Below are 8,334 nucleotides of genomic sequence, written 5' to 3'. Positions count from 1 at the left end.
GTTTTGCTATAAAAATACTAGTCTAGGTGAAATTAAAGATTTTCTAATAGAACAAACAATATTCTATCTGAAAAACATAGTATAATTAAAACATTAGTGGGATGGTAAGTTTTGTATAGGGGCCGGATTTTTTTGCAGTAGGTGTTTGTGACTTATTGGCGATGATTTTCAACAATAAATAGACAGCACACAATCCACTTCTTTCAAAATAATGTACTCAAAACAAGCCAAATATATGTACAAAAACATCATTCAACTTTTGTTTACCATAGTTGAATCCAGAGCTTTAAATAATTATTTCTTTTCTGTTTTTTTTATCAAAAGTTCATCCAGACTGGTTATTTTAGAAACCATTATACAAGACAAATTTTTCACTCTGTTCTGTTGTTACAAAATGATCTGCAATTATAATATTTTAATAGTTACCATTATGCACTCTTTTTAGCTAAAGGTACAAACACAGTCCAGATCTATATTTCTCACCAACTTTGTATTACTTACGCTAACTTGGTTGCTTAAAAATACACAATCACACACATTGCCAAACTGAGGCCTAGAACTCTCTATAAATTACGAGATTACATAATGTAACAATACTCACTTAAAGCAACGAGAAAAAATACAAAATGCTTAAGTAACAACGTCGATTCACAAAAATTGAACTATACTACAAGTGATTTGTAAACAATTACATAAACAACCTTATAACAGTCACTTCTAACAACAACGTACTTGCACGTTCACACTGTATAGACTAAATAACATTCTAGTGTTAAACCTGAACTCAGCAGTCGCGTATACTTAACACGGAGGCTGAGAATTGTTGTAGTAGTTTCCAATATAACAGACCTTTTTTATATAATTCAGCAAAAATGTTCGCGCCAGTCGCAATGTTTGTTTCAGGGACGGCGGAACTGCAAATGTGTGAGTTATTCGTCATCACTAGCAAGAAGGAGACTATGGCTCGGAAAAAGGAGAAAAATAGGTAAAAAAAAGAGACGTAAATGGTCCTGGCCCAAGGACTCTTAAAGGTTTTATGCAGATGTGATGTCGGAAACTTTTCATCATGGGCAGACAGACTGACAGTTTGCATGTGGAAAAGACTATTCCAAGTAAGGAACATTTTAACTCTTGTTTGTTTATGTAATAATACTAGCTTTCCGAAAAGCTAGTATTATTACATAAACAAACAAACAAAAGCCATATTACATTTGTAACACAGGAACTCCTTTACACTCTACCGAAAAGCTAGTATTATTACATAAACAAAAAAACAAAAGCCATATTACATTTGTAACACAGGAACTCCTTTACACTCTACCGAAAAGCTAGTATTATTACATATAGACAAACAAACAAAAGCCATATTACATTTGTAACACAGGAACTCCTTTACACTCTACCGAAAAGCTAGTATTATTACATAAACAAACAAACAAAAGCCATATTACATTTGAACCACAGGAACTCCTTTACACTCTTCCGAAAAGCTAGTATTATTACATAAACAAACAAACAAAAGCCATATTACATTTGAACCACAGGAACTCCTTTACACTCTTCCGAAAAGCTAGTATTATTACATAAACAAACAAAGAAAATACATATTACATTTGAACCACAGGACTCCTTTACACTCTTCCGAAAAGCTAGTATTATTACATAAACAAACAAACAAAAAGCCATGTTACATTTGTAACACAGGACTCCTTTACACTCTACCGAAAAGCTAGTATTATTACATAAACAAAAAAACAAAAGCCATATTACATTTGTAACACAGGAACTCCTTTACACTCTACCGAAAAGCTAGTATTATTACATATAGACAAACAAACAAAAGCCATATTACATTTGTAACACAGGAACTCCTTTACACTCTACCGAAAAGCTAGTATTATTACATAAACAAACAAACAAAAGCCATATTACATTTGAACCACAGGAACTCCTTTACACTCTTCCGAAAAGCTAGTATTATTACATAAACAAACAAACAAAAGCCATATTACATTTGAACCACAGGAACTCCTTTACACTCTTCCGAAAAGCTAGTATTATTACATAAACAAACAAAGAAAAGCCATATTACATTTGAACCACAGGAACTCCTTTACACTCTTCCGAAAAGCTAGTATTATTACATAAACAAACAAACAAAAGCCATATTACATTTGTAACACAGGAACTCCTTTACACTGTACCGAAAAGCTAGTATTATTACATAAACAAACAAACAAAAGCCATATTACATTTGTGACACAGGAACTCCTTTACACTCTACCGAAAAGCTAGTATTATTACATAAACAAACAAACAAAAGCCATATTACATTTGTAACACAGGAACTCCTTTACACTCTACCGAAAAGCTAGTATTATTACATAAACAAACAAACAAAAGCCATATTACATTTGTAACACAGGAACTCCTTTACACTCTACCGAAAAGCTAGTATTATTACATAAACAAACAAACAAAAGCCATATTACATTTGAAACACACGAACTCCTTTACACTCTTCCGAAAAGCTAGTATTATTACATAAACAAACAAACAAAAGCCATATTACATTTGAACCACAGGAACTCCTTTACACTCTTCCGAAAAGCTAGTATTATTACATAAACAAACAAACAAAAGCCATATTACATTTGTAACACAGGAACTCCTTTACACTCTACCGAAAAGCTAGTATTATTACATAAACAAACAAACAAAAGCCATATTACATTTGTAACACAGGAACTCCTTTACACTCTACCGAAAAGCTAGTATTATTACATAAACAAACAAACAAAAGCCATATTAAATTTGTAACACAGGAACTCCTTTACACTCTACCGAAAAGCTAGTATTATTACATAAACAAACAAACAAAAGCCATATTACATTTGTAACACAGGAACTCCTTTACACTCTACCGAAAAGCTAGTATTATTACATAAACAAACAAACAAAAGCCATATTACATTTGAACCACAGGAACTCCTTTACACTCTTCCGAAAAGCTAGTATTATTACATAAACAAACAAACAAAAGCCATATTACATTTGAACCACAGGAACTCCTTTACACACTTCCGAAAAGCTAGTATTATTACATAAACAAACAAACAAAAGCCATATTACATTTGAACCACAGGAACTCCTTTACACACTTCCGAAAAGCTAGTATTATTACAAAAACAAACAAAGAAAAGCTATATTACATTTGTAACACGGGAACTCCTTTACACTCTACCGAAAAGCTAGTATTATTACATAAAGAAACAAACAAAAGCCATATTACATTTGTAACACAGGAACTCCTTTACACTCTACCGAAAAGCTAGTATTATTACATAAAGAAACAAACAAAAGCCATATTACATTTGTAACACAGGAACTCCTTTACACTCTACCGAAAAGCTAGTATTATTACATAAACAAACAAACAAAAGCCATATTACATTTGTAACACAGGAACTCCTTTACACTCTACCCAAAAGCTAGTATTATTACATAAACAAACAAACAAAAGCCATATTACATTTGAACCACAGGAACTCCTTTACACTCTACCGAAAAGCTAGTATTATTACATAAACAAACAAACAAAAGCCATATTACATTTGAACCACAGGAACTCCTTTACACTCTACCGAAAAGCTAGTATTATTACATAAACAAACAAACATGTGTAAAGGAGTTCCTGTGTTACAAATGTAATATGGCTTTTGTTTGTTTGTTTATTGAATTTTACTCAAAACTTCACCATGGAGCTATTTGCGTTGCACACCCCTGTTTTTGAAGTGATACTCTGGGTGGAAGGCAACTAGTCAACACCATCCACCGCCAAACCTTGCCTGACTGACTAGTCAACACCATCCACCTCCAAACCTTGCCTGACTGACTAGTCAACACCTCCAAACCTTGCCTGACTGAATAGTGGAATTTGATCGTCACTTATAAGGCACTCACGCTCTCAAAATGCGAAACGCGATTTATATATATTTTTTCTCTTGACGATGACGAGACAAGAACCCTGATATTTTAGTTTGCATGGTAACCACTGGGTCAAAGATCGGCTCAAATTTCAAAGTCGATGATTTAATAGATATGGATAATTATAATCTATGTATAATTTTGAACGGAGGCTGACACGAGCTGTTCAAAGAGATGTTTTAATGGCGTCACGCTACTTAACCAATATCATACGGACTATATAGGAGTTCAAATCATGAAATTCAAATAAGCTTGCGCCGGTACTTTTCTGAGTCAATGTAAACAATTCGAACTTATACCCTGCTAATGCTCTGAGAACGGAGTCCTGGGTTCCTGTTAATGACATCTTGTGTCATATAATGTTCTGGACCGCTGCAGGAGTTATTAGCTTTTAGATGAGTTTTACGTTATGGGAGAAAAAAAACAACATAAAACTGCTAGTCATGGTAAACTGTGTATCACAAACTAGAGAAAGGGTTTAGAATAATCTGAACTTTTTATATGCCCCCTAAGCTTCTGTTGCCCACTTCTGCTCGAAAATTAAAAAAATAGATGAATATTTCTAAGAATACATAAATTAAAAGGGTATTATAATGTGTATAATTGATGCTTAATCACTAAACACAAAGCTACGCTGTGCTCTACCAACCACGTGTATCGAAACTAGGTTTCTAGGGTTGAAAGTCTGCATACATTCCGCTGCACCATTGGGGATAATCTCAAAATTATAAGGGTTTTCCCTGATTCCATTGAAGTAGACCATTTTAACAAATATTCATTTACAAATGTCAATTTGAGTAGTGTTAATTTATTAAGGGATTATCTTATTTGCAAAGAAAATAAAATTTTTCATCCTCTCGAATAATACCAGGATTTTCAAAATAAAGTCCTGGCTTTTTAAGCAAAAATGTTAAGACTTATATTGAATAAACTGAAATAAATGTAGAGGTAAATAACAATAGAAAATAAAGGTTGATTTTCAAAACTTCTCTAAACATTTAGGTTCTACTTTTAAGAAATCTTGAAATTTGTAACAAAACAACTGTTTGAAATAAATGATACAAAACATAAAAATGGCCAAGTGTGTTAAGGCGTTCGACTCGTAAACCGAGGGTCGCGGGTTCGAATCCCGGTCGCACCAAACGTGTTCGCCTTTTCAGCCGTGGGAGCGTTAAAATGTGACAGTCAATCCCATTATTCGTTAGTAAACGAGTAGCCCAAGAGGTGGCAGTGGGTAGTGATGACTAGCTGCCTTCCATCTAGTCTTACACTGTTAAATTAGGGACGTCTAGCGCCGATAGCTCTCGCGCAGTTTTGCGCGAAATTCGAAAACAAACAAAAAATATTCTATGTTAATATAATTCAAAATATAGGATCGATTAAATTTTCTTTACCTACTTCATACAAGCGTTCAAGACGAAGTAATTCCCATCAAATCCAAGTGTGTATTTTATATGGATTTAAGTTCACGTGTGTTTTTCATAGGGATGTCAGTCAAGATGTGTGTTTATATAAATCCAAGTCCACGTACGTTTGTATGTGGATGTGGGCTCAGAAGTATATTTATATGAATGCTGCACCAGGAGTGTATTTTATATAGATTCTGATCAAGGTGAGCTTTGTATATGGATGCAGGTTTACGTATTTTTTTATGTGGATTCAGGGTCACGTTTTTTATATAAATGTAGGTTATGATGTATTTTTATATGAAGGCTATTCCACGTGTGTTTTTATATAAACGCAGGTATGTTTTTTATATGGATCTATGTCCAGCTGTGTTTTTTTATATGAGCCAAGGTACAGATACGGTTATGTATATTTTCTTTTATTTAGTGTGAAAAGAGAAATCATATAATGTTTTAAAATTATGTAGTGTTCTTAAAGTTTATTTACTGTTTTACATGGGTAATAACGTATGGTAATCATCTCCATCACAGAAATATATATGGAGGGTCAGGGGAAATCTTACTCTAATTCAAACGGTATTAAAAAAGAAATAAATAAAAATCAGTGAACGTCAACTGAAGTTCTCTTAGAGAGCATCCGGATATATATAATGTTCCATTTTTTTAAATAAAAAAGTGAAATTATCTGAAAACAAATTCAGAATTTTCACTTTCAATCAAAGTTGTTAAAAAAATAAATAAATTCGCACTTTTATAATTGACATTCGTACCTAACTGCCACAGTACTTAGCTACTCAAGGGTTCTCGTGGACAATAGTTACATATAAATTACTCTGGTGGGTCATAACTAAAGATATACGGGGTGGCCGTTTTACCTCAGGCATCCCCACGTAGAATTTTTCTAAAAAACATTATTCAAAAATTTTTGCTAGGATTCAGTTGTTGTTTTTTTCAAGACATTTTCCTAAGGTGTCATATGTGCTTTCTCATGGAAGGATTAATTACCCTATGTGAGGGTGGACAGCAGTCTTTTTCACTGGTGGGTCAAGAGATACTTGGAGAATATATATATTTTCTTATGTTTTATTGGAACAGCCATCAGTGACGTAGTAACACATGCACAGAGAGAGGGATGATGACACAGCGCCATCTGTACAAAACTCAACAGATACAAAAGGATGTCTTTTTTCTTTTACACACAGTAAACCTTGAATTTTCTATTTATTCTGTGATACACAATACCTGACCGAATCTCCTGTTGTCTGTGGAATATCACTGACAAATGGGTCTCAGTACATGAAAATATAACCAAGAGTTTTGTTGTTGTTTTTTTAATTTCGCGAAAAACTACACAGGGGCTAGTTCCGCTAGCCGTCCCTAATTTAGCAGCGTAAGACTAAAGGGCTACTCTTTTACCAGCGAATGTGGGATTGATCGTACCATTATAGCGCTGCCATGGCTAAAAGGACGAACATGTTTGGTGTGGCGAGGATTCGAACCCGCGACCCTCGGATTACGAGTCGAACGCCTTAACACACCTGGCCATGCCGGACCATATAACCAACAGAGAACGAAAAAAATGTTACTACGAATATGTTTGTTTGTTGTTGACCCCAATAATACACAACTGGTTTTCTAGGCTCTACCAGTTCACACTTCAACAAATACAGCATCGTGGGTCGTTAACTCAATTGATTAGAGAGTCGTGCTGATAACGCGAAGGTCGTGGGTTTGATTTCTATGTGGGCCTAAAGGTTTGTTCTTTTACCCCTCAGTAGTAGAACAATATGTCTGTGGAGTTTAACTCGCTAAAAACTGGATTTCGATACCTGTGGTGGGCGGAGCTCTGGGAATGATAGTCCGAATAATTTGAGTAGTTATCTATTTCACTGATGAAGGTTTGTTTGTTTGTTTGTAGATAAGCGCAAAGCTACACAGTGGTCTATGTGTGCTGTTCTCACCATGGGTCTGGAAACTCTGTTTCCAGCGTTGTAAGTCCACAGATATATCACTTGTGGAGAGGAGCACCGATTGAGAACAGTGAATTCATAGCAGCTTAGGGTGTGTGTAACCATAAGTTAACCAACTAAAAACTTAAATATTTAGCTTGCTAATTACTAAAATTAACAACATTCTACTTTTTAATGAGATACATGATTAAAAAAATTGTCGTAACTAAAATTGTATAATATAAATAGTATAGCTTACACGTATCAAAACATAAGTGTAAAAGTGTACATTCTGGCCCGCATGGGGGTCGAACCCACGACCTTCGCGTTATCAGCACGACGCTCTAACCAACTGAGCTAACGGGCCGTGAGCAAATTTGCTTTTAATTTCTTTCAATCATTAGTTATTTTGTATTTCATGTAATATGATCACGTTATTTGTAATTTTCATTATTAATATTAATTGCTCATCAAATCAAACTACGTAATCTGATCAAGCTGTTAACAAACTACTAATGCGCTGCCCATCGCGGATATCGAAACCTTAATTTTATTTAACGCTAGATTCAAAAACTATTTCACAATCCTAAACAATCTATATAATTGTAAAAATTCAACAAAGATAATTTAATAGGAACATACAGTAACGACATTACACACTCATATAAAAGAACGTACGGGATATGTAATGCAGAAGAAATGCTGAAACAAATGAAACGTTCATTTCTGTAAATCAAGTGAATTTTTCCACACCTCCAAATTATCGTTCTGAAAAAAAAGTTGCATTCTATTTTTAGTTAGTAGTCAGGTGAAAATAAATCGTTATTCATAACATCAAGAAGCAATACACATAAAAGTAAAAATAGACACCCACTCCCTACTGGTCTTACCGCGACATAGCAATAATTAATATTGAGGGCATATGATGCAAACCAATCGATTTCGACACCTAAACACAAATAATTCATAGTAGGTATTGCCATCTGTTGACG

The 8,334-nt window shown here is 34.1% G+C and overlaps 1 non-coding gene across 1 annotated transcript; it reads right to left on the bottom strand.

Moving 5' to 3' along the window:
- Positions 1 to 7,635: 7,635 nt before the first annotated feature.
- TRNAI-GAU (transfer RNA isoleucine (anticodon GAU)) lies at positions 7,636 to 7,709 on the bottom strand. Its single transcript has one exon. It is a non-coding gene; the product is annotated as a tRNA-Ile (tRNA).
- Between the last annotated feature and the right edge of the window lie 625 nt (positions 7,710 to 8,334).

Source organism: Tachypleus tridentatus, chromosome 7 (assembly GCF_004210375.1).
Source record: "Tachypleus tridentatus isolate NWPU-2018 chromosome 7, ASM421037v1, whole genome shotgun sequence".
In the NCBI taxonomy this organism is placed as follows: Eukaryota; Metazoa; Arthropoda; class Merostomata; order Xiphosura; family Limulidae; genus Tachypleus; species Tachypleus tridentatus.
The sequence above is the reverse complement of the archived record's forward strand: the minus strand, read 5'-3'. Positions and strand labels throughout refer to the sequence as shown.